This window comes from Crocuta crocuta, unplaced genomic scaffold (genome assembly GCF_008692635.1).
Source record: "Crocuta crocuta isolate KB4526 unplaced genomic scaffold, BGI_CrCroc_1.0 scaffold556, whole genome shotgun sequence".
Taxonomy (NCBI): Eukaryota; Metazoa; Chordata; class Mammalia; order Carnivora; family Hyaenidae; genus Crocuta; species Crocuta crocuta.
The window spans coordinates 5,181,633-5,208,940 of NW_027527436.1; the positions used below are offsets into that span (position 1 = coordinate 5,181,633).

General features: G+C 35.6%; 1 long non-coding RNA gene across 1 annotated transcript in view; it reads right to left on the reverse strand.

Annotated features, from left to right (window-relative positions):
* LOC144227925 (uncharacterized) overlaps positions 1–27,308 on the reverse strand; it is a 119,296-nt gene that overhangs the window by 15,199 nt on the left and 76,789 nt on the right. The window contains exons 3-4 of the long non-coding RNA XR_013334072.1: positions 10,815–10,876; positions 1,568–1,692 (exon numbers count right to left, since the gene is read on the reverse strand). This is a non-coding gene — a long non-coding RNA (uncharacterized LOC144227925). The remainder of the gene's footprint in view (positions 1–1,567; positions 1,693–10,814; positions 10,877–27,308) is intronic.

Sequence of the window (27,308 nt, forward strand, 5' to 3'; positions counted from 1 at the left end):
CCATACCCCTCCACCCCCACCCCCCAGCCCAGTCCATGTCTTTGCTTTCTGTGGTCATTTACCTATGATCAACCACGGTCCAGAAATAGAGGCTCCTCCTTCTAACTTATCATCAAAAGGTCAATCGCAGTCTAACCCTATGTCACAATGCCTTTGTCATTCACTTCACTTCATCTCATCACATAGGCATTTTATCATCTCACATCATCACTATAGAAGGGTAAGTACAGTACAATAATATATTTTGAGAAAAAGAGAGAGAACATTCACATAGCTTTTCTTATAATTTATTATTAAAATAGTTCTATTTTATTACGATCATTGTTAATCTCTTACTGTGCCTAATTTATAATTTAAACTTTATCATAGCTAGGTATGTATAAGGGAAAAACATGGTATACATGTTCAGTACATTTGGGGTTCAGTACAATTGAGGTTTCAGGTACTCACTGGCAGTCTTGAAACATAACCCTATGGATAAAGGGAGACTACTGTATCTCCAAGATGTTCTTTTTTTAAAAAAATTTTTAATCTTTATTTATTTTTGAGAGTGAGATAGAGAGAGACAGAGTGTGAGCAGGGGATTGGCAGGCACAGAATCTGAAACAGGCTCCAGGCTCTGAGCTGTCACCACAGAGCCTGACATGGGGCTCGAACCCACGAACTGTGAGATCATAACCTGAGCTGAAGTTGGACCCTTAACCGACTGAGCCACCCAGGCGCCCCAAGATGTTCTTGATACCTTTGACCACGGTTTTCATCTTGAAATGCTTTCTTCTTTAATCCTCCATGGTATTAGCTACCCCTGATGCTCCATCTTTTTTTTTTTTTTTCATCACATCTTTTCAGTATCTGCTTTGACCTTTGCCTAATCTGAATACCCCTTCTTTGTTTGGTATTTTTCAGGCTCTTCATTAACACAGTAAATGTACATTGAACCCTGTCTGTATAACTAACACTGTTATATGCACTGAGTTTATAGCAATAAACAAAGCAGGAAGAAACAAAATCCTGCCCTCCTGGAACATTAACTTCTAATGGAGGTTAACAGATAAGCAAAACAAAAAAAGATATTAAAATATATAAGATATTTGATGGTTCTGAGTATTATGGAGGAAAAAAAAAATAAAGCTGAAGGATAGGAGAAAGCCTGGGAGTGGGCAAGGTATAAATAGCAGGAAGATCTCAAGGGAAAGATGACATTTGCACAAATGCCTGAAGGGGTGAGAGTGTGATCATGGGCTATCTGGAGAAAGACCATTCCAAGTAGAGGAAACAGCTGCTGAGAAAGCTTGGAGACTAGTACATACCTGGTGTGCTGTTTGTCTCACTTTTCTCATCACTCTGCGCATTGTCTTTTCCCATGGACTAAGTTATGGACAAACAGGTTCATCACTCCCAAATCTGTATCTCTATTAGGAGTGCCCGATCTCTAACTTCCAGCTGGGCATCTCCACCTGAATGTCTTATGAGCATTTGAAGCCCTGTATATCCCAAACCTAATGTGTTTTTCCCTCTGAAACATATATTGCCCCTGCATTTCTTTTACAATGTTACAAACACTTACTTAGTGATCAATGGCAGAATCCTTTTAAGCTCATCATTTTCCCTTTCTGTCCACATCTAATTTGCTTTTCCATTTAACACAAATTACTGAGAAACTGCTGTGTACTAGCCTCTGGGCTACACAGGCTGTGAAGAGAAAGATTGATCAATGCATTAGCCACCTACTCAATTACCAAAAACTTGCGAGGGGGAAAAGGAGGTTGCAGAAAGGTTAGAAAAGGCCTGGAAAAATTTAAACCACATTTCTCTTCTGAGTATTATTAAGGAATTTATTGAAATGGATGATCACCATAAAAATATTTAGAAACAATTTTTCTGATTTTTTGTTACAAATAAAAGAATTACAAATCCCTGAGTACCTATAACTACCTATAACCATGTCTCCACCCTCCACTCATCTACTCTTATGTCTACTAAGTATCTCAAAGTTAACATGTCAAACATAACTCTATTCCCCTTGCCACCCACCTCCCCCAAAAAAACCTTGTTCCTTTTCCCTTTTCCTCTATCTTAGTGAATGACACCACTATGTTCCAAACTTCTCAGGCAAAAACTTAGCCATAGTCTTATTTATTTATTTATTTATTTATTTATTTATTTATTTATTTATTTATACAGCGCATGCATGACGTGTACACGCATGAGATTGGCAAGGAAGAGTGTACTCCTTGCCTCATAGGTACAATGTGGTTGCTGTCACACTATTCTTCATATTTGCATTCTAGTCAGGAAAAAAGGGGGCAAGGAGAGAAGCCGTGTCTGTCTTTTTATTAGGAAAGTAAAGCTTTCCCCCAATTTCCTCTTATGTTTCATTATCCAGAAACAGACTTCTCTGTAAGTCTCATTGCTTCCAAGTAGGTTAATGAGCAATTCTGGCAGTTAGAGATATGGGGAAAGCTCTTATCTAACTTTAAAACCCCAATACTGGGAAGAGGCAGGGGAGGAAGCAATTGCCTCCTGGGTGAGCCAAATAATCTCTACCACACTGGCCTTCAGTCTGTTCCATAAACATACCAAACTAAGTCCTCCATTAAGGCCTTTAAATGAGCCAATCCCACTGCTAAGAATGTTTCTCCCTCATAATTTTTCACAACTTCTCCATTTTTGTCATCCAGATCTCACTCCAAGTATCATTGACACCCTTTCTGATGACCCTGTCTGAAACTGTCCCCCAAAACCTGTTCTTCTCTATGCCATTGCACTATTATATATTTTTAAAGCACTTAGAATAAGAAGCATGGCAGAATAGAGGAGTAACTTCTCCATCTTTGGAGGGCGGAGAAGTAGAGAAAGGAAATCACACATTAGCTGAAAAGCAAAAATCAGAAAAAAAATAGAGAAGTTGGCTTCTCTTTTATCGAATATCCATACTGCCCATGTTCTTTAGCCTCCCCATCACCCCCTGGTTTTATCCAATTTCCCTTCTAGAGTTAGAAACAACTGGCTCTTCTAGGGGTGTTGAGCAGATGACATAGAGATCACTTGGAAAGGTGGTGCTGTGGACTGACCCACTGCCAGGGAGTAATTGTTTCAAAAGGATAGCTTGCTTCTGGCGTTCTATGCTACAGTTGAGACTCTTGACTTTTCAGCCTCCAAAGCCTAAATGTTTGCCATGAATAGAAGAAATCTGGCATTTTCAATGCTCATATGTCCAAAAGCTGGAAAACTAGAAAATGCTAAGAGTGTCAAATTGGTGTCCACTTTGGAATATTTGGCCCAGGAAAATGTATATTCTCATGCTGCAGGAAGTTGGTTTGCAAAATGAAGGCTGAATTGAGGCCAAAAAGCAAGCACCATTTGCCAGAGTGTAGATGAAATATGATCGTTTGCTGCACAAAGTTTCTTTTTAAAAGTTATTTGCAGCTGCCATGACACATCTTTAAAGTTGTAATATGTAGAACTGTTGGAATTCCAACGGAGGGAAACAAATCTCAATTGTTTACATTTAAACATGATGTAGTAAGATACTAAGGAATAAATGTAAACATTATAGATTGGACAAAGCATTGTAAGTGAAATGTGCCTCAAATCAAAGCATAGATTTAAATGGTCCAAAGAAAAGCAGAAATTCTCATTTTCATATAAAAGCTGCATCACTATTATTCTACTGAGCAAACTTTCCTGTGGTATGTTGAGAGAAAATACAATGTTTTAGAAGCCTTTAAGTCAAAGTAATATGATGACGACACTCCATTGCTTGTAAAAGCAAGAATTCTTAACAGATAATGATACCCTTAATTCCATTTTGTTTCCTTTGAAGAAAGGAACATAACCATAGAAACTCGTTATGTGAAATTTACTGGTTAAAAAAAACACAAAACGTTTGACTTAAAAAGTTAAAAACTATATGTAACCAATAGATATAAAAAATTAAGTGTTACCTATAAAAACTGTATGTAACCAATAACTATTAAAATAGATTAAAATCTGGCAAGCAGCTAGAAAACAGAGGGTATTTGCAGAAGTAAAGAGAGGAAAGAAAGGAAAAAAGAAAGAGAGATAGACAGAAAGAAAGAAAGAAAGAAAGAAAGAAAGAAAGAAAGAAAGAAAGAAAGGAAGGAAGGAAGGAAGGAAGGAAGGAAGGAAGGAAGAAAGAAGGAAAGAAAGGAAGGAAGGAAGTGAAATGCAGAAGACAATGGGAGAGGTTTTTAATTTTACTTTTCAGTCTGTTCTATTGAAGAATAAGTTCAAGAAAGTGCCAAGATACAGTTTTCAATGTCAAATTTCCTATTCTCTGGAGACATCAGTAGGAATTTAAGGTATAAAGCATAGAGGAATAAAGTTTGGGAGGAAATAGTTTATTCTAATAAAAATATGTTTGTGTTCCTCATTGAATTCACACTCTTATTTGGAGAGAGGGCAGTTAATGGATGAAACATCTTTTCAATTCTCCATTCCTTATCTAGTTACCACCCACACTAACCTTTCCACTGATTTGTTACTCTTTTCAGGAGATGCTGTTAATTGGGGAAATACAAGCTTTTAGTGAGAATATACCCACTGGCCTTGTCTCATTTGCCTTTGTGCCGACTTCAGATCACCCTTCACCTTAAAACACAAAATGCAAAACACTTAACCTCTATCTGGAGTAAGATTTTCTGGGTTCAAAACTGGCTCTCTCACTTATTCAACTTGTAACTTTAGACAAGTCATTTAATATTTCTTGCTGCAGTTTCCCTACCTGTACAACAGAGGTAATAACAGTTAACACCAACCATAAGGTAATGGATAAGGGTTAAGTAAGATCAAAACCGTGTAGTGCTTAGAATGGTACCTGGACTTTAGTAAGTCCTCATTAAGTCATGGATATTACTATGATTACCTTGTGCCATAAGTAACTAGCTGAGGAACAAACATGAGTAAACAAGCAACCATTAATTAATATTAATGAATTAGCTTCCCTTATACCTAGATAAACAAAGCACAACATTATCCTACTTTATCCTATCCTAATTCTAGTCTATGTTGTACTAAGACATTTAGCCCTTACCAAACGGTCCATACAATAGACCAAAAATATAGTCCTTACATTTGCCAGCCTCCTTTGCAGTTAATTTGGAGCATATAGCTAATATGTGGCCGATGCATAGGAGAAAGTGATAGATACTTCTACCCATAAAAGCTCTAGCTCTTTCTTCCTCAGCCAAAGCACCCTTAGAGGGCATGTGCTCCTGATGGTGTAGTTTTCAGATGAAGGACAGCATCCCAATATGCATCACACTTTTCATGAATGAGACATAAGACTTTATATATTAAACCACTGAAAATATATAGTTTGTTTGTTAACATAATATTGCCTAGCATAATCCTCATTACCACAGTGGTCAAAATGGTGCATAGATTCCTAGTAAAGGAATTAAAAACAAAACAAACAACACAACATTATTCCAACCTCATAATAATATCCAGGGAAGTCTATTATCTCAATTAAAGAAGATTCAAACCTCCATCTCTTAATTTCCCTGACTGGAACACTGTGACCAATTCTGGTCCATAGTATTTTTATTTTCTTTCCAACTTGGCATTCTTTATTTCAAATCTAAGGAGCATATTTAGCATGGCCTTAACTCTCTGGGCTGTTTTCTGGAGCTAAATATCTAAACGTAAATACCACTAGTGGATTTCTGCTAATTCCTTCATTGGAGAATACAGAACACAAAGCATCCATTTGGTATAGTGGCTGTAGTTCAGGTGGAAACGGTGATGCTAAAAGATGGTTCCTGCATTCCTCCGGAACCATTTCCTCCCACTTACGGTTGCCTCACTGGGTGACGTTTATCTCTGTACTTCTTCCTTGTGTAACCATTAGGCAAGATACCATCCTATTATGTCATACGTTTATTTGAGTTACTAGTGGATTTATTTTTAGTGAAAAGATGGATGTACTGTGATTAAGCTAAATTGTTAACTTCATTTGACAAGTTCTATAAGGATGTCTTGCTCTTTGAGTTATAAAAAGCCATGATAAAATACAAATACAAAGTTATCTCAAAAAGGCCAAAGATTTCCCCTGCCATACCCAAGAGGCAGAGCACATATTTAAAAACAAAACAAAAATGTGGGCTGGAAAATGAGAAGTCAAGGACTAATGTTATAATGATGACATGAAGGTTGATTTGTATGTTCTGAGGTTTTTAAGGGCAGACATTGATAGATCAGAGATTTGCCTTAGGGACTACAATGGTCCTATAATCTAAAGTGCAGGAACTCTTTTAGGGGAAGGACAAATATAAAAGGAATTAACTTGAAAGACTCATTGGATAAGGTGATTTTAGTGTTCAAGAGCAAATTTTTGAGAAAGAGTCTCTGGTGCCAGGTTTATTTTTATGACACTAGTCAATGAAAAACTTAAAAGCCATTATTTGTAAAGTTATGTATATACTAAGTAGGATCCAGGCATCCAAGAGCCCTGGCTTTGGTATTTCAGTGAAAGGCCCAGGGTACAGTCATCATTATTCATGTAAAATTGTGAATTTTATAAACAGAAATAAAAAGAAAGGACAAAATATACTTTAAAAGAATATGGCATTTTGAATGATAGAAACACTGTACTTTGCTGTTCTAAGTATTCATCTTGCTTAATTGAAGTAGGAAAACACATCACTAGAGACTTTTTAGAGTCTTTTTCTACCTGAACAAAACTAATCTTTTAAAAATGTATAAAAAGAATTGCTTGTTTACTTCTCTGTTTTTAGTTGAATTTGTTTTGGTGAAATACTAAGAAATATATTAGCAAAATGAAGGAGGAGGACTTGGATGATCATGAAGATAATTTTGTCTTTATAATAACTGTTTTCACCTAAAATATTAAAACTATCTGGTCCATAAGATTTTTACAATATTTGTAAAATGAATTGTAGAGCTAGGTTCAGCTGTTACCTAGACAAGAGATATCTGTGTGGTGAGCTACCACAAAACCTAGGATAAAGGAATTTTTGTTGCTAGTATAAATTATCTAGTTTTCCTGCTGACATAGCTTTTTTTTATTTTACCTCTGAGGATGTAAGTTATAGGAAATTATAGCACTTTAGGGATATTCTAAGCACTGTGACTTTTTCATGAGGCATACTTTACTCATAAGTTTTCTCTGTTTAGGAATTTCTTATTCTTGGTAATCCCCCAGAAGCACTGTAGTATAGGACATCCTATACTACAAGGACATCCTTTGCAAAATCAGTAATTCATTTCACATTTGATTTGTCGTCTCCATGTGGATCTGGGGAAGAAAATTATCCTGGAGCTTCCTTGAGCACTGTGATGGTTAATTTCATGTGTCAAATTATCTGGGTCATGGATTACACAGATATTTCGTCAAATGTTATTCTGCACATTTCTGTGAGGGTGTTTTTGGATGAAATTAACACTTAAATTGGTGGATTTTGCTTAAAGCAGATTGCCCTCCATAATGTGTGTGCACCTTATCTAGTCAGTTGAAGGCCTGAATAGAACATAAAGACTGTTCTTCCCTGAGCAAGAGAGAATTCTATAGCATCTTCCCTCAGATTGGAACTGCAGCCTTGGCTATCCTGGGTCTACAGCCTTCAACCTACAGATTCTGGACTTGCCAGCCTTCATAATCATAAAGCCAAATCTTTATAATAAATTCACACACACACACACACACACACACTCTACTGGTTCTGTTTCTCTGGGAAATCCCAACTAATACAGGATTGAGTACATATCTGCAGAAAGGTTAACCTGATCTACCCCCTGAGAGGAATATATTAATAGGACAATTTAGATAAGTATGAATCATGCCCAGCAGTCTCTCAGTGACATTATTATATTTTTATAAGAAAAACAAGACAGCCAAAGCCATCTGTGATTTGAAAAATGTCATGAGGTCCTTCCACAAGGTGCCTTGGATTATGCTTTCTTCTAGCTATGGGGAATATTTCTTTGTTTTGTTTCTAACCAAACTACTGAGGAGAAAGATAAAGAAAGAAGTTTCTATTCCCAATATCGGACAGACCATCAGACTATAAACTCCTAGAAGATCAATCTAACTCTGTTTAGGACTCTTGGAAATGGCCCTCATCCACAATTACATGAGAGCAGATCCTTACTAGATGCTCCTGAGGAGTAAACAAAACAAAACAAAACAAAACAAAAATTTTAAAAAACCAAAAAACAAATCAACTAAAAGTTCATCTTCACAGCATGCACTTTTCCTTCTATGCATCTCTTTAATAATGAAAAGAAAAGGTGGAAGATATGGGAGACAAGTTAGAAGTCTAGGCTCTATAGAATTAGTTGAATGAACAATGTAAAAATATTAGAGAATCATAGAACTTAGGCACATGTTATCTTGAAAGTCTCAGAATGGCAATCAAAGGAATATTCCAAAGCTAGGACTTGAACCAATAAAAATCTTTAGGAAATAAAACAGAATGAATGGAGTGGCTGAACATGACAGAAATGGAAGAAAAATCCTAGAGTTAAGAGATATATTTTTTCCACTCAACAGACATTTATTAAACACAGACTGTGTCAAGTGCTATGTTATTTTCTAAAGTACAATAGTTTTGAACTTGGATCAAGAGGCATAATGCTAGGCAAACATAGATGTAATTTTTCTCCTCATTTGCTACCAAAAAATTCTCCAGTCACCACTAGTACTGCATTTCAACTTTTAAATGCACATACTTTACCCAGACTCTCATAAGTAAGAATGAGTGATAGGTGTTTTAAAAGTATTTCTCTCATCTGAATTTTTGTTTTTAAAGGAAGAATAACTTAAGCCAAAGAGAACAGTAGAAAAGAATAATAAGGTTACAGGAAGGAAAAAGGAGATGGAGAAATGGGAGACAGAGAAAGAACAAGATGGGGTAGAGAAAGATTATGGGGAAATATTCAGACCTTCTCATTCTCCTTAAACACACTCAGTACTATTGCCAAAGGCCAAGAGTCACAGGGACAGGCATCCCAGACTCACTATCAATGATTTATCTAAGAATGTTTATGTTTAATTTTTTTTAAATTTTGGGTGTGTGTGTGTGTGTGTGTGTGTGTGTGTGTACATGTGTGTGTCTATAACAACTATATTCTGATTTTATTTGCAAGGGCTAAGATTTATGTTTGCTTGAAGACATCTAAATCAAAACAATAATAGGACAATAATGAAATTCAAGTTACTTTGAAATTTAGTTTTCTCCTAGAGAATTCTTACATCAAGGACAAAATCAAAACACAATGGGAAATATTTAGAAAATGGCAACAATAACTAACAAAAGACTGTTAGCACCTAACAATAATGGCTAATATTTTCCCAATTAACCCACGTATCTAAGAAGCTCATGAATAACAAGCATAATGAAAAAATAAAACACATTCACACACACACACACACACACACACACCAGAAAACATCACGATCAAATTGTTGAAAAGTATTAATAGATGCTAAATACAAAAGGAAATAAGACACATTATGTACAGTATAACAAAATTAAAAATGACAGCATACTTCTCATAAATAATGTAACCCATAAAAAAATATTAGGAAGAAAAATGCCAACCTAGAATTCTATACCTAGCAAATACCTTTCTAAATAAAAGGTAAAATAAATAATTTTTGAGGCATAAAAAATCTAAGGATTCACCACCTGCAGATCTGCACTATAAGAAATGTCAATGAATTTCTTTAAGTGAAAGGAGATTATAACAGATGATAACTTTGAATTTACACAAAGGGAAGAAGAGTGACAGAAGTGATAAAATATATGAGTAAATACAAAAGCCATTTTTCTTATGTTTAATCTCTTTAAAATACAAGTAACTAATGTAAAAGTAATAAAAGTATTGTGGGTTTTAAAATGCATACAAATAAAAAATAAGATAAAATAGCACACTAGAAGGGGGGGAATAGAAGCAAACTGTTGTAAAGTTCTTATGCTACATATATGAAATTGCATAATACTGTTTGAAGATAGACTGTAAGAAATTAAAGATTTATATTGTAAATCCTATATCAATCACTGAAAAACAAGCAAAAAGTTGTAGCTAATAAGCCAAATGTGAAGATAAAACTTAATGATAAAAGGAACTCAATCATTCTAAAAGACTTGGAAAAAAGAATAAAGAAACAAATATCTGATATAATAAATAGAAAATAAACAGCAAGATGGAGTATTTAAACTTCACCACATCAAAAATTGCATTAAATATAATTTATCTGAACATGTTCATTAAAAGACCAAAAAAATTCATTTCAAAATGAAAAATGACCCAATTCAATAAAAATGCATAGTAATGCTGTCTATATATAACAATAGAACTTTAGAATAAATGAAGAAAAAAACTAAAAGTAGACAACTCCACAATTATAATTGCAAATTTCAACACTATTGTCTAGTAATTGGCAGAAAGAATAGACAGCAAATTGGCAAATCATAGAGAAAACTTGAACATCACTATCAAACAACTTGATCTCATCGATATTTACAAAACATGGCATCCAAAGATAAGTGTAATGTCATTAATTTCACAGAGCAAACAACATAGTCCTTAATCTAAGGCATAAAATGAGTTTTTAAGTAATTTTCAAAAGGTTGAAATCAGATGACATCAGCAAGAGAAAAGAATAGGAAGCACCAAACTATTCCCCCTCCACAGAGATAACAACTCAACATCAGTACATAGAATAATTCCCTTAATGAGAAATCCAAAAGCTAGTTAAGATCTCCTGTATTCCAGAGAGACCAGCCACATCAAAACTGCTAGAAAAATGTGTGTCACTCACTCACCAGAGCTCTCACATCAGCACGGCATGGTGATTGAGGGGAAACTCCCAAGTCCTGGCTTCTCTCTGGGGAAAGAAAGAGAAGACTGAAACATGCATTTAATGTGTAGACTTTTTAGGAGGCTACCTGAGGGACTAGTATTTGCTTTGCCTGAATCTAAGTACTGACAAAAACGGGTGCCCAGTCAGGGGCTACTGAGAAAAAAAAAAAAAAAGTGACAGTTTGTAGTACTAACACATACTTCCTTGCTATAGTCCTTATCCAAGGCTCAGTGTGGAATGAGAGGGAAAAAAATCCCGACTCCTGGATTCTCCCTGGGGAGGAAAAGAGTTGAAGCATCCATCCAATATTCCAGCTTAGGGTGGGAATCTGACCCAAGAAACTGGTTTCTCTCTCACTAGTCCCAGAGAACTAAACTGGTATAAACACCTGGGGGCCACTAGGTGGCTTACTGCTGCTCCAAGGACCACATGATACAGCGACCGCAAATACAATCTAGCTGTCTTACTCTCAGAGCAAAAAGGGGAAGAGTAGAGTGTTTGTCCCATATTCCGGCTTTTAGGGGTGCTGCCTGAGGGATTGGTTTCTAATGTTTCAAACTCAGACTGTTGACAGGACCCAGTGTACTCCAGATAACTGAGGGCTCTGGAGAACAAAAATCAGCTGGGCAATGTACAGCAGTTCTAGAGAGTCTGCAGGATTACAAACAGGTAACAGAGAGAGTAAGGGTTTCTAAGCTTCAAGACAAAGAAGCTGGTAAAACCTCTTTAATTGGGAATTTACCCACACAAGTCTGGAGAGGATATATCCACAGAAAAAGCTTTCAGAAGTCCCCAGAATCCCTACTGGGGCTGATTCGTAAAGATCCTTCCCTGTACTAAGACAGTCTATACAGATTGGAAGAGGTGGTTGATCCCAATACAAAGTAATAAAGCATACAAAGTAAGAGTAAAACATGGCCCAAACAAAGGAAATAATATATCTCTAGAAACTGACCCTAAAGAATCAAAGATATAGGAATTATATGGAAAAGAATGAAAAATATCTGTCATAAAGATGCTCAATGAGCTCAGCAAAACAAGGCATGAATAAGATTGCAATGTTAATGAAGAGAAAATATTTTTTAAAAACAAGGAAATTTTATAAGTGATAATACAATATTTAACTTGAAAAAATTCAGTAGAGGAGTTCAACAACAGACTTGATCAAACAGAAGAAAGAATCAGTGAACTCAAAAACAGATCATTTTAAATTATCTATTCAGAGGAGCAAAAAGATAAAAGAATGAATAAAAGTTTAGACAGTCTAAGGGAATTATGGGACACCACCAGCCAGAACAATATACTAATTATGGGAATTCTAGAAAGAGAAAACAGAGAAAGAAAGGTGAAGAAAACTTATTTGCAGAAATAGTGACCCAAAAAACTTCCTATATCTGGGGAAGAAAATGAGCATCTAGATCCAAGAAGACCAACTGATTCCAAAGAGGATTAATTCAAAGAAGGATACACTGAAACACATTGTAATCAAATTGTTAAAAGTCAAAAACAAAGACATAATTTTGAAAAGAGCAAGAGAAAAGCACCTTGTCATGTGTAAGGGAGCCTCCATAACACTATAAGCAGACTTTTTGACAGAAACCATGCAGGACAGAAGGTAGCGGGATGATATATTCAAAGTACTAAAACAAAAACTACCCACAAAGAACACTATATCTAGCAAAACTTCCTTTCAAATTTGAAGGAGAAATAAAGACTTTCTCAGAAAAACAGAAGCTGAGGGAGTCCTCACCACTAGATCTGCCTTTCCGGAAATGCTAAAGGGAGTCCTTCAAGTTGAAATGAAAGGAGCCTAGATAGCACCATGAAAATATATGAAAGTATAAAGCTTGCTGGTAAAGGCAAATAAAGAAACACATATGGAATACTGTAATACTATAATGGTAGTGAGTAAATCACTTTTCTTAATTAGAAAATTTTTTTAATGTTTATTTATTTTTGAGAGAGAGAGAGACAGAGTGCAAATGGGCAAGGGGCACAGAGAGAGGGAGACAGAGAATCTGAAGCAGGCTCTAGGCTCTGAACTGTCAGCACAGAGCCTGACATGAGGCTTGAACCCACAAACTGTGAGATAATGACCTGAGCCAAAGTTGGACGCGTAACTGACTGAGCCATTTAAGCACCCCTACAAGATTCACTCTAGATTTGAAAATACACATAGGCTGAGGGATGGAATAAGATACTTCATGCAAATGGTCAACAAAAGGTGCAGGAGTGACCACACTTATAATAGACAAAATAATCTTTAAACTTAAAACTTTCACAGCAGACATAAAAGGGCATTATATAATAGTAAAAGGGACAATTTAATTAAAATACATAACACCTGTAAACACATAAGAACCCAAATATATGAGGCAAAAATTGATAGAATTGGAGGTAGAAAGAGACAGCAACACAGTACCAGTAGGAGATTTCAATATCCTTTCAATAATAGAACAACTAGATATAAGATAAATAAGGAGTCAGAAGACTAGAATAACACTATAGGAAAAATGGACCCAATAGATACATATAGAATATTTCACTCCTTGGCAACAGAATTCACATTCTTCTCAAGTGCACTCAGAATATTTTCAAAGGTGTATTAGGTCACAAAACAAGTCAACAAATTTAAGAAGATTGAAATGGTAACATGTGGATTTTTTATTTCTGACCACATGGAATGGAACTAGAATCAAAGCAGAATTCACAAATAAGTGGATATGAAACAACACAATCTTGAGCAAATAATGAGTCAAAGAAAAAAATGAAAAGAGAAATTAAAAACAATTGAGACAAACAAAAACAAAAGTACAATATAGCAAGAGATGGGGTTCAGCAGCAGCATTACCAACAAGAGATTTATAGTGGCAAAAGCCCACGTTTGAAAAAGAAGAAAGATCCCACATAAACAACCTAATTTATTCCTCAAGGAATTAGAAAAAGAAGAATGAATGAATCCTAAAAATTATCAAAAGGAAGAAAATAATAAATATGAGAGCATAAATAAATTAAAAATAGAAACAACGGAAAAAATCAATAAAACTTAGAGTCAGTTTTTTTGAAAAGGTAAACAAAATTGAGAAGCCCATATAGATTAAGAAAAAAAAAGAAGATTCAAATAAATAAAATCAGAATGAAAGAGGAGACATTACAACTATTGATGCCAAAGGTGGGGAAAAGGAAAAGGGATTTGTAAGAGACTATTGTGAGCAATTAAATGCCAAAAAAAAAAAAAAAAAGGATAAATTTCTGGACATATAAAATGTATCGAGACTGAATCATGAAGAAACAGGAAAATCTGAGCAAACATATAACTAATAAGGAGATTGAATCACTAATAAAAATCCTCCTAACAAAGAAAAGCCCAGGACCCAATGGTTTTACTGCAGAATTTTAGAAAACATTTATTTAGAATTAACATCAAGCCCTTTCAAACACTTCCAAAATATAGGAGTGTTTCCAAACTCATTTTGTGAGGCCAGCATTATCCTAATACTAAAGCTAGACAAAGACATTATAAGAAAACTATAAACTAATATTCATGATGAATATAGATAGATACATGAATACTTACCAAAATATTAGCAAACTGAATTCAGTGGCACACTAAAAGGCTCATAAGCTACGATCAAGTGGGATTTATCCTGGGATGCCAGGATGAAAATTAATCAATGTGATACACCACATTACAAAAAAAATAAAACTTACATAATCATCTCAATAGATGCAGACAAAGTATTTTACAAAATTCAACACCCTTTAATGATAAAAAAAAAAGTCAACAAACTAGGAATAGAAGGTAATTATCTCAACAAATTAAAGTCCACATATGTAAAGTCCACAGCTAACATCATACTCAATGGTGAAAAGGCAAATGCTTTTGTCTAAGATCAGCAAAAAGATAAAGGTACCCACTCACCTCATATTCAACATAATACTGGAAGTCCTATAGAGAGCAATTAAGCAAGAAAAAGAAATAAAAGCCATTCAAATTGGAAAGAAATAAGCAAAATTATCTTTCTTCACAGATGATATAGTATTCTTTAACGTTTATTTTTAAGACAGATACCGGGGCGCCTGGGTGGCTTAGTCGGTTAAGCGTCCGACCTTCGCTTAGGTCATGATCTCGCGGTTCGTGGGTTCGAGCCCCGCATCGGGCTCTGTGCTGACTGCCAGCTCAGAGCCTGGAGCCTGTTTCAGTCTGTGACTCCCTCTCTCTCTGACCCTCCCCTGCTCACGCTGTCTCTCTCTCTCCTAGAAATAAATAAAACATTAAAAAAAAAAAAAATTAAGACAGATACCAGGGGAGGGGCAGAAAGAGACGGAGAGAGAGGCTCTGAGGCCAGCTACCTGCTGACAGCAGAGACCAGGATATGGAGTTTGAACTCAAGAACCCTGAGATCATGACCTCAGCTGGAGTCAAACACTTAACTGAGCCACCCAGGTGCATAATCTTGGTGAACCACCACCACCACCACCAACAGAAACCTCCTCCAAAACAAAAACAAAAACACCTTGTTAGAATAATCAAATTCAGCAATATTGCTAGATACAATCAACACTCAAAAATCAGTTATTTTTATATACACTAACAATGAACAACCTAACAAGGAAACCAAGAAAATGATACCCACTTACAATAGCATCAAAAAGAATAAAACACTTTTGAATAAACTTAACCAAAAAGGTGAAGTTTATTTCAGCACACTGAAAACTATAAATTATTGCTAAAAGAAATGAAAGACACAAGTAAATGGAAAGACATACTGTACTCATGAATTAAAGGACTTAAAGTTATTAAAAGGTCCATGCTAGCCAAAGTGGATTCAATGCAATCTCTACCAAATGGTAATTCTTTTTTGCAGAAATAGAAAAACCATCTGAAATCTGAAAAATTCATATGGAAGCACAAAGTTTCCAGGCCAAACAATCTTGAAAAAAAAAGGACCAAACAATCTTGATAAAAAACAAAACTGGAGGCCTCACAATTTCTCATTTAAAAACATTACAAACCTGCAGTAATCAAGAGATTTCTTTAGAGGGAGAAAGAGAGAATCTTAAGCAGACTCCACACTCAGTGTGGAGCCCAATGCAGGGCTCAATTGCACAACCCTGGGATAATGACCTGATCCAAAATCAAGAGTGGGACACTCAACCGACTGAACCACCCAACTGCCTTGCATGATTCCATTTATACAAGGTGTTTACAGTAGTTAAACTCAAGGAATAGAAAGTAGAAAGGTAGTTGGCAGGGCCTGAATGGAAGGGGGATGTGGGAAATTTGCTATACAATGGATGTAAAGTTTCAGTCATGTAAGATGAAAAAATTCTTGACATTGGCTCTACAGAAATGTGCATATAGTTTACAATGCTATAATATACGCTTAATAATTTATTAATAAGTTAGATTTTATGTTATCTGTTTTTACTATAATAAAAAATATATTGCAATCACATAAAGTATGATCTTTGTCCACAATGAAATTAAACTAGAATTCAATAACATGAAGTTATCCTGAAAATCCCAAAATACATGGAACCAAAACAACATAATTTTTTTAAAAAATGTTTAATATTTATATAGTTTTGAGAGGGAGGGAGAGAGACAGACTACAAGCAGGGGAGGGGCAGAGAGAGAAGGAGAGACAGAATCTGAAGCAGGCTCCTGGCTCTGAGCTGTCAGCACAGAGCCACCCGATGTGGAGCTCAAACTCATGGACTGGGAGATCATGACCTAACCTGATGTTGGTCACATAACCAACTGAGCCACCCCGGCGCCCCAAACAACATACTTTTTAATACCCTATTTGTCAAAGAAAAAATTACAAGGGAAATTAGGAAGTATTTCAAACTGAAAGAAAATAAAAACACAAAGGTATTAGATCCGATCCCAATCAGTGGCTAGAAATCACAGCAACATATTGAATAGAGAAAATTTAATGCAAAGAATTATTAACTAGTAAGAGATGATTAACTATAAAATATGAGAACTGCCAATGCAGAAGCCATCTCCTATTTCTAAGCTGAGGGAGAATTCACAAGGGAAGAGCTTAAAATTGGAAAGAAATCCACCTCCCCTAATACTAATATAAGTTTAAGACTTTGTTGGAGAAAATGTAATGCTATAGGAAGCTGCAACCTGCCTGTGGCAAACAAATTTGCAAGAGATTGAATCGAAAGCTAGTCAGTAAGAAGAGCCACTGAATGTCAAAGAACCTCAACAGAGAATGCAAGTTGGCTAGAGCTATTCTATCAGGATAATCTGCATAAAGAAATAAAAGGAGCTGAATTAGTGCTGGCGGGCCAGAGCTGGGGCTAAGAAAGACCCTATATGACGGCCAAGAAATTTATTGTAGAGTATTATTGAGCCAGAGTTGATCCACGATCAGCAGACCAACAGAAGTTCACTGTAGTGATGGAGTACCTCATCTTCTCTGCAGAAAGCGTCCCCCATTGGGTGCTGGCAATATGGAGTTGTTCCACTAGAAATACCTCACATGAATGCTCGGAAATTCACTGATTTTGACCATTGTCAGGCCTCCCTCATATCACTGGTTGTTATGGGAGAAAAATAAAATCATACCAGACTATTTCTTTTCTGTCTTTTAGTGTTCTACTCGAACCCACTATTGACAAAGCTAACAGTGTGCCAACTCATCAAAGGCAAAGTTTTACAGGGCTCATCTCCAGTTTCCCAAAGTAGAACAAAGAAGGGCAGCTATGAGATGAAAGGCAATAAATTAATAAACATCATAATATATCAAAATGTGTGGACTATAGCAAAAAGCAGAGTTTAAAAAGATATTTACAACCAAAAAAAGAGCATATATTAGAAAAGAGAGCAAGATTTTAAATCAGTAATGTAACATTCCATATTTAAAAAGGAGAGCAAATTAGGAACTCTTGGGTGGCTCACTTGGTTAAGTGTCTGGCTCTGGCTCTTGACTTATGCTCAAGTCATGATGTCATGGCTTGTGGGTTCAAGCCCCACACCTGACTCTCTGCTATCAGCACAGAGCCAGCTCTGTATCCCCTGCCCTTCTCCCACTTGCATTTTCTCTCAAAAATAAATAAACATTAAAATCAAGAGCAAATTAAACCAAAGAAAGGACACAAATAAAAATAAGTATGGAAATCAATGAAATAGAAAATAGAGATAAAATGGGAAAATTGATGAACTCAAAAATTGGTTCTTTGAATGGATCAATATAATTGATAAACTAGCTGCACTGATCACAAAAGAAAGAATATCAGGAATCAAAGAAAGAACATCACTGTATATCCTACAGAAATTAAAAAGATAATAGGAAAATATTATAAATACAGTCCTATATCTATAATGAAATATAATACATAGTTTAAAAAGTTTTCCACCAAGAAAACCTTAGGATTAAATGTTTTCATTGGTAAATATAAAAAAAAAAACAAGTAGAAAATTGACACCAAGAATTCTACACTAATGTTCAGAAAATGGAATAGAAGGGAATATTTCCCAGGCCATTTATGAGGTAATCAGAACTTGAGATCAAAAAATAACAAATACATTACAAAAAAGAAAACCAAACCCGAATATCCCCCCTGAACATAGACACAACAATTGTTAATTTAAGAAAAGTAAATTAAGAAATACATAAAAAGGGTAACATATCACAATCAACTGGCTTTATCCTGGCTTTATCCCAGGAATGCAAGGCTAGTTTTACATGTGAAACTCAATCCATGTAACTATCTCATTGTTTGTAAGAATAAAAAAAAGAAAAGAAAAGAAAAGAAAAATCTAACAATACTTACTGAAGAAAAACTGAAAGCTTTCTCTTAGAGACCAGTACCCATTCATAATAAAAACTAACAAATTGAAAATTGAAAGAAACTTTGTCATTCTGAAAAGAACTACAAAAACCCTAATGTTGACCTTATATTGAATGGTCAAAGAGTAAAAAGACCATAAACAAGGCAAGACTGATGGTTCTCACCCATTCTTTTGAACACTGCACTGGTAGCCCTAGCCAGAGCCAAAGCCAAGAAAAAGAAACAAAAGACAAACAAAAGTAAAAATGTCTTTATCAGATGCCATAGTTGTTGAAAATGCTGAAAATCCTAAATCACCTACCAAAAGCTTACTAGAGTTAATATGTAAATTAGCAAGATCACACTATAAGAGCAGTAGTGAAAAACAAAACAAAGAAAACATATACACACTAACACTTCTCTCTTAAAAATCAAAATATTAACAAGAGCATAAAATTATAAATTATGGATTAAATTGAAGCAAATATTTGCAACTTCTCTATACTGAAAATTATAAATAAATGCTGAGACAAATTAAAGAAAACTTAATAAATGGAGATATGTGCCATGTTTATTGAATAAAAAAATATTGTTCCCAGATGGATTCTCCCAAAGTGATCTCCACAAATTGATCAGTAGGCTTATTTGTTGAAATTGGCAATCCCAATCCAAATTTTAACACGTCTATTCATTGAAATTGACAATTTAATTCTAAATTTATGCAGAAATTCAAAGAATCTTGAACAGTTAAAAACAATTTTGACAAAGAAGAACAAATTTGGAAGATTTAAGCTATTTGATTTCAAGACTTACTTGTATAAAGATAAACATACAGACCCATGGGCCAGAATTGAAAGAAGAGACATAAACATATATATAACCAATTGGTTTTCAACAAAGATGTTAAGGTAATTCCAAGAGGAAAGGACAGTCTTTTCAACAAATGTTGCACAAACTATTGGATATTCATATGCAAAATAAACAATCAACCAACCAAACCTTCCTTATCTCTTTCAATGTAGAAAAGTAAAATTCTAAATTCATGCTACATCTAAATAACAGAGCTAAAATTTTAAAACTTCTAGAATGAAACAGAAACCCTTGTGACCTTGAGTTAAAGAAAGATTTCTCAGAAATGAAAAGCATAAATCTTAAACAATGCTAAATTGGACTTCACCAAAAATTTTAAAAATTGCTCTTCAGAGAGATCATTTAAGAAATAAAAGTGCAGTTACATACTGATAGTATTTTCAAAATATGTATCTGATAAAGGACTTGCATATGGCATAATAAAGAATACTTGAAAATCTGTAATCTAAAAAAATAAATTACAGTTTAAAAATGAGGAAATGTTTGGACAAATTCATAAAGTAGATATGCAAATGAAAAATACGCATACATAAAGACACTAAACATCAATAATGATTAAGCAAATGGAAATTTAAAACGAAATGACATACCTCTACACACCCACTAAAAGACTGACAATTTCAAGTGCTGAGGACGGTATAAAGCAACTGAAAATTACATGTATTGCTAGTGGAAATGCAAAATATACATCCACTTTAGAAAACAATATGACAATTTCTCATGTCCCAACTCCATGTCTCTACTCTCAGATTTACTTTATATATATATATATATATATATACACACACACATATAGATACACATATCTATATACACATATATGTATATATATATATACATACATACATATATCCACAAAAACGATAGCAACAAAAAATCCTTGTATTGAATGTTCATAAAGGTTTATTCTTAATATAGCCCCAAACTGGAAATAAGTAAAAATATCCACTGTATGGTAAATGGATACACATATTTTGTTATACCCATATAATAGATTATTATTCACAACTAAAAAAGGTTGAACTCCTGATAAATGAATCTCAAAAGCATTATGCTAAGTGAAAGAAACCCAGCACTAATAGTTTTATAGTGACATGCTACATGATCTGTATGATTCTATTTATATGAAATTTTTTAAAAATGACAAAATTGGAATAACAAAGGAGATGAGTACCTGCTAAAAGGCTAAGAGTTGAGGGTTTAGAGATTGACTAAGAGGCTGGGGAAAATTTGGGGGTGATGAAAATGTCTTAAATCTTGATGGTGGTGGTGGTTACACAATTGAATCTGTCAAAACTCATCAAATCATACTTTTAAAGTTGGTATACTTTTGTATGTACATGTCAATAAAAGCTAATTAAGTTAAAAAGTGGGAGCAGCCCAAAGCTTCATCACCTCCCATTTATTTTTATATCCCCAAAAGGAGCCAAGTGAGAGGCATCCTCTTGATTCTTTTCTTCCTGAGTAATAAAGTTCTTGGTGTTCTGATGTTGGGGTTAAATGTTAAGGTGTCTCTGACACATTTAGATTACACATTCTACCTTCAAACTCCCATGGCTTTACAGAAACAAGAGGAGCTGTTAGGATACAAAGAGACACTCAATAGTTAATATGATTATTATTGTCTAGGGTAACGTTTCAAAATGAATGTTGCAAGGAAATGTTACAAACTTGTAGACTGAAATGATCATCATAAATAGAGTTTTAGAAAGGAATATCAATTGTTTTCTTGTTGGCATACATAATTGTCAGTCATTGGTTTCCCTGAAAAAGAATTTGACATTCAAGTTATTTTCACTCTTTTTCACTGGGGATACTTGAAAATTTATTCTGTTGATTAACTGGGAAATCTAATCTCACTCAATATCTATCTACCAAGGCCTGGAATTGTTCATGCTAGAAAATCCTCCATATTACAGATATTTTTCCTGTCATGCTTATTAAGCACTGTATTTAATTTGTTTTTGTGTTTGTATAAGACTTCAAAACACATACTGGTATTCAGATTTTCTGTGATTTGAAAATAACCTGTAATTAAATCACATTTTGAGTTTAAAAAAATGATCAGCAAGACTACATAGGATAGGCTATATAGGATTCAGTTTCCTGAACATTGTGTTAAAATAAAATCACACTTGGAATCATTTAAAAAAATAGAGTACGTCAGAATTTCTATTTCTGTCATTTTTCTAATACAAAAAGGGGAGTAATTCTAAGACTAACTGAAAATACACACTGAATGAAAATGCCTATGAAATTAGGTATTTCCAATTCAAATCTCTACTTGGATAATATGTTTTTTTATATTCACACACATTATAATATTGTAAATATTTTGTGCCCAAGTTTGCATCTTCATGAAGAAAAATGATGAGTTATGAAGAGAAGTAAAACAGATCTTATTACTCCCTGGTTTGGTGTTTCAACGATCAACCTATCTCTTCCTCTTAAATGTCTGGCTGCATTTTGGTGTAGAAAATTTGGTATCAAGGGACTATATGAGGCTAAAGCTGTACACAGATGTTCACGTTTTAACTGTAGTTTTGTTCCCATACTCAGGGTCTTGTCCTCACTTTCCTACTTGCACACTAATTTGTTTAAGTCCTGCCTTTTGAGCAGTATTGTCTACATTCATTATATTTATATCCTCCTAACTGAGAAATCCTTTGTCATTGTCCTCAGCCCTGTTGCTGTACTTGCTTATAGCTTGGCCTGGCACCAGAAGTTCACTTAAGTAAGGGCACTCATTGTATGAATGGACCACATCAGACCACAGAGAAAAGGAGCTCAGTGACCATCCACAATTGGCTCATCAGAGGCAGTGATGTGGAGCTGTACGAGAGAGAGACAGAGAGAGAGAGAGAGGCAAACAGACAGGCAAGCAGAGAGAGACAGAAAGAGACAGAGAGAGACAGAGAGACAGAGAGAGAGGGTGAATTATTTTGTAGTGGAACAAAGCCAAATGGATTGATAGGGTTCAGGAGCCAGCAGGAAGGTATAGCTGAAGTACAAGCAAGTGATGTCTAAGATTGATGGTGGTGAATTGGGCGAAGCTGCCTGAAACAACAGTGATGTTTTCTTTATTTCTCTTGGGGGAGGTAACAGGGTCAAGACCTAAACATTGTATACGAACTATTTTGCCATTTTAAACAAATCAACACTCTCAAATCACATCCCTCCCAACCCCAAGGTTCATCTGCCCTGTGTAATCCTTTGGTTACAGAAAAGCACTTCAGAGGAAAAACGCAGGCCAGTTGTGAAGATTTCTTTCACCAAGGCCCAGCCTCCGGGCTAAATGGGAGAGTTCTGCCAGCCATCAAACTTAACAGCCTTGAAACATATGCAACATTTCTCTAAGCAGATTGGTTCCTTAATATGGTAAAATGTGTGGCGCCCAAGGGGAAAGGCTAGTGACTTCATAGCCCAAAGCTCAGGGGGTCACAGCACTGTATTCCTGAAAAGCACTCATACTTTCCACTTTGATAAAACCAGAAACAAATACCAGAGTCCGTAGGTTTTGACATCCATTGTTCATTCTCACTGAACTTTTCCTCTTATATAGCAGAGCACAGTGGTCTAATTCATTACTTATTGGATTTTAAAAATATAAACCATTTACTTTTTTTCTATAGTAATCAGTGGTTTCTAAAGATCCACAAGGATAAATAAACCTTGCAAGCTGGCAGGGTTTTTTTCTTTTCTTTTCTTTTCTTTTCTTTTCTTTTCTTTTCTTTTCTTTTCTTTTCTTTTCTTTTTTTGTGGCATAACCACTGGTAGTTATAAACAGTAAACAAAACATAGTAACCATTTTAAGCACAAGAGATTGCTGTATCACAAGGGACATAAATCATTAGCTTAATAATTTCAGCAGCAGTGTCTCCAAAGCAAAATTAAGCCAACAGTTCCCCCTGTGGCAATAATGAAGTACTGTATGCTAAAAGGGGGGAAAAGCAACCAAGAGAAGGCATGATTGTGCCTTGGAAATGATTGAAAATCATTCAGTAAATAACTGTAGAACTCTTGTCTCTCTGCTGATCTTTTGAGAAATGGGAGAGAGGCTGCCTCCAAACCCCACGTCTCCTCTTGTAGACAGTTTGACAAACACAAAGGCACTTTCATTAAAGCCCCCAATGGCTAGGATGTGCTGTAGGTAGGGCATGAATGCGATGACATATTACCATTGAGAAGATGACAAATTTCTCTCAGTCGTATAGGCAGTCATTATTCACAGATTTAGAGGGAGCCAAAAGAATGCAAGGCCCAGGATAGGGCAGAGATGACAAAGCTCGTCTCTCAGGGACTCTCAAACTACATGCCAATAATCTGAAAGAAAACACCTTCCAATTTTGAGCTGGGCGACTGGACCTAGCCACAGAGTAAAGCCATTCTGCCCATCCCTACCTCCCCCTGAATTTCCTGAAGTGCCAAAGTTCATTTTTTTTTTAACCAACAATGATCTGTTCATTTGGAAAAGTACTTGACTATGGGACATTATCAAACAAGCGGGATCGAAGAAGGTCTCTGTGGTGTTAATACTATAGAAACTTCATTTTTCACCTTAATTTTTTCATTCATTTTATGAAATCAGTATAATCTTGTCATTATCCTTAGAAACAAAAGCTCTGATTGAAGACAGTTTTCTTTCCCTCGATAACACCATTTCTTTAAGGTAGCGTTTTACCCACTAATAACATTCTCTATGTTTTAAGAGCACCTATTACTGACACAATGATTCCTTAAGACTATATTTGGTTTAAAAATTAGACGATTCACTCAAGCAGAAGCTGTATTAATTGCAGAAAGTTAATAAGACTTTTTATTCATGGATTGAGCTGGTGATTTGTTTGACAATATAGGGGTATAGATTAAACTAGAGTATATGGGGTCACAGTCCTCTTTATAGGATAGACACACTGAAGCACTTTAGAAGTGGTCAGTAAATGTCTTTTTCTCCCCCTCAATTTTGTTATACTTTGTTTTCAACTATGACACTTTAGACAAAGTTGTCTTAAAGAATCCAAAGACATTTTTCAGATTTATTTATAGATATACTTTACTTTGGATGCATACACTCTCTTTTATTAATCTGAAATGAGAAAACTGGAAGGAGAAATGGCTCTCTCTGCGCCTATAGAGAAAATATTTTTCTTTTTTTTTAAAATATTTTTATTTATTTCTAGGAGAGAGAGAGAGAGAGAGAGAGAGGGAGAGGGAGAGAGACAGTGTGAGCAGGGGAAGGTCAGAGAGAGAGGGAGTCACAGACTCTGAAACAGGCTCCAGGCTCTGAGCTGGCAGTCAGCACAGAGCCCGACATGGAGCTCGAACCCACGAACCGCGAGATCATGACCTAAGCGAAAGTCGGACGCTTAACCGACTAAGCCACCCAGGCGCCCCAGGAAAAATATTTTTCTAAGAGATAGTGATTTAGCACAATCACTATATCATATATGGTAAGTATAACATTGTAAGTATGGCATGGAAGTAATCTTGTGTACAAAGTAGTGAATAATGCGTTTTGCTAATGGTCAAAAGGTCAAAGCCAGATCCTAGGTAAAATAGCGAAGGAAATGAGTTTGTCTATTGCTCCTTTCTCCCTTTTCCAGGCCCTCCCCTCTTCTTAGCCCCTCAGTGTTCCACCTGACCTCTTCAAGGACTCCACTGATTAATGCCACCATCCTGGCTTTAATTTGGTGGTTTCCAAAAGTTCCTCATACTTAAGGCTAATAATAGGATTAATACAAAAGGAAGGTTTCACACACCTAACTCCAGTAGCCAGAGGTAAACCCATCTGACACAAAGTGGAAGAAAATGCTAAGGAACCTACCCAAAGTCAACTAATCCTAATGGATTGCTAAAACTCTGCTCTTAATAGGCCATAAAGATCTCCCAACCTGAATAAGCATCAAAATTTACTAGCAGTATCCAGAGAATGAATACTGACACCCACTAGTAGTTTCCAAGGGGCTGAAAGGAAGAGATAACAGAGTGTGGCTGCTAATCATACAGTTTCTTTTGGGGGTAATGAAAATGATCCAGAATTAATTGGGAGTGATAGGTTGCATACCCTTGTGCATACGCTTTAAAAAAAATAGTGAAATTTATACCTTTAAAAGATGAAATTTATGGTGGGTGAATTGTATCTTAATTTTTTTATGTAATAAAGAAAAAGTATTAGTTGCCATTTCTGTATCAACCTACCTCAACCAAAGCTAGTAATTCCCCTTTCCTCTCACTCTGATTCAATGCAAAATAGGGTCTTAATTAGATGATATCTTTATTTTCTGCTGTGTCTAGAAATGCCTCAGATACCTAAAAAGTCAAATTGGCCATAGGATCCTAGAAAGAGGTTATAGAAAACAATCGGAATGGTATGTACCAATGTACTCAACCACCTATTCCTAATTTGGGGGACCACGTTTCTGGGAAAACACCCCAACAATCTCACTTCTCTTACTCTCCTCGATATTTCTTCAGAAGATTTATAAAAATGAGAAAAATCATGTACCCATTTTTTGTTTGTTGCTTGTAGCCTATCTTCTCCTCTAGAATGTGAGTCCCATAAACAGAAGCTGGTTTTGGTCACTACTGTATCCTGACCACCTGGAACAACTCCTGGCACAGAGCCAGGCAGGCGCTGAAGAAATATTTATTGAGGGAGAAAATTGGAGTAAGTTTTTTTTTTCTCATCAGATGATGAGTAAGAAGAAAAATGGTAGAGGCATCCAATACTCAAAGTCAAGAACATTGAGTCCTTCCCTAAGCCTACACCTTCCCTTTCTCGTGGTGATGTGCCCATATCCCTGTGGACTTCACCACTGAGCTCTTAGGCATCCTGGGACCCTAAGGCTCCAAATGTCAGTATCCTTGTCTTCCTCTTCTGCTTTCTGTGACTGCTTCCCTCAAAGATAATCCTCAAGTGTTTCTGAACCTAATCTAAAAACCTAACCCCTACTCCCAATTGAACTATTTGCTTGATAGCTTGTCTTGGGAATCTAAGGTCTGACCTGGAAATAAATTCTGACTGCTACTGTTCTTGTGGTCAAACCAAAAGGCCAAAGGTCTTTCCCCTTTCTACTACTGTGCATTCAAAAGTCATATTTTGGCCAAGTAAAACATTCTATTATGAAATATGAGGGGTATGTAAGTCATAGCCTTTGGCCTTAGGAAGAAGCTAAACTTGTCACAGAGATCCTCTCAAAATAAAACAAAACTAAACAAAAAGAAAACAAACAAAAAAAAGCCCTCTTTGGCTTCATTTTAATGGTACACTTGTTTTGCCCTAAGTTTTATCTTAGAATTTATTTTTAAATGTCACATTGTACAGGCCTATGTTGAAATTATTCCAGATCATAGACTTCATTTATAGCTGCCTTTTTATACTTCTGCTGCCATGACATATTAGGTAGAACTCTGTCTTTCAGAAAGTAGGATTAAAAGTAAACAACATACATTTGTTTTAAAAAATTAACTATTCAATCTTTTCTAACATACAATTCTCTCACTAGAGTCTAACCAGTCAAAGCCCCTGACATTGCTCTCAAGGCCACTAAGAAAAGGGTGGGAACTGCTTGCACCTTTCCACCAGCTCCTTATAGGCTGACTATTCAGAGCTGTCTTATGACTTATTCCTAGTTCAAACTCCATTTCAGTATGATTTCAACTGAATAGAAATATTGGAGGGGAGTGTGGGAAGATTGATATTTGCCTTCACCGCCCCTCCTCCCCCCATGATGGCCCTGATGACAACACACATCTGGATGTTTTGAATCATCCCAATGATTGATTTGCTTTTTCC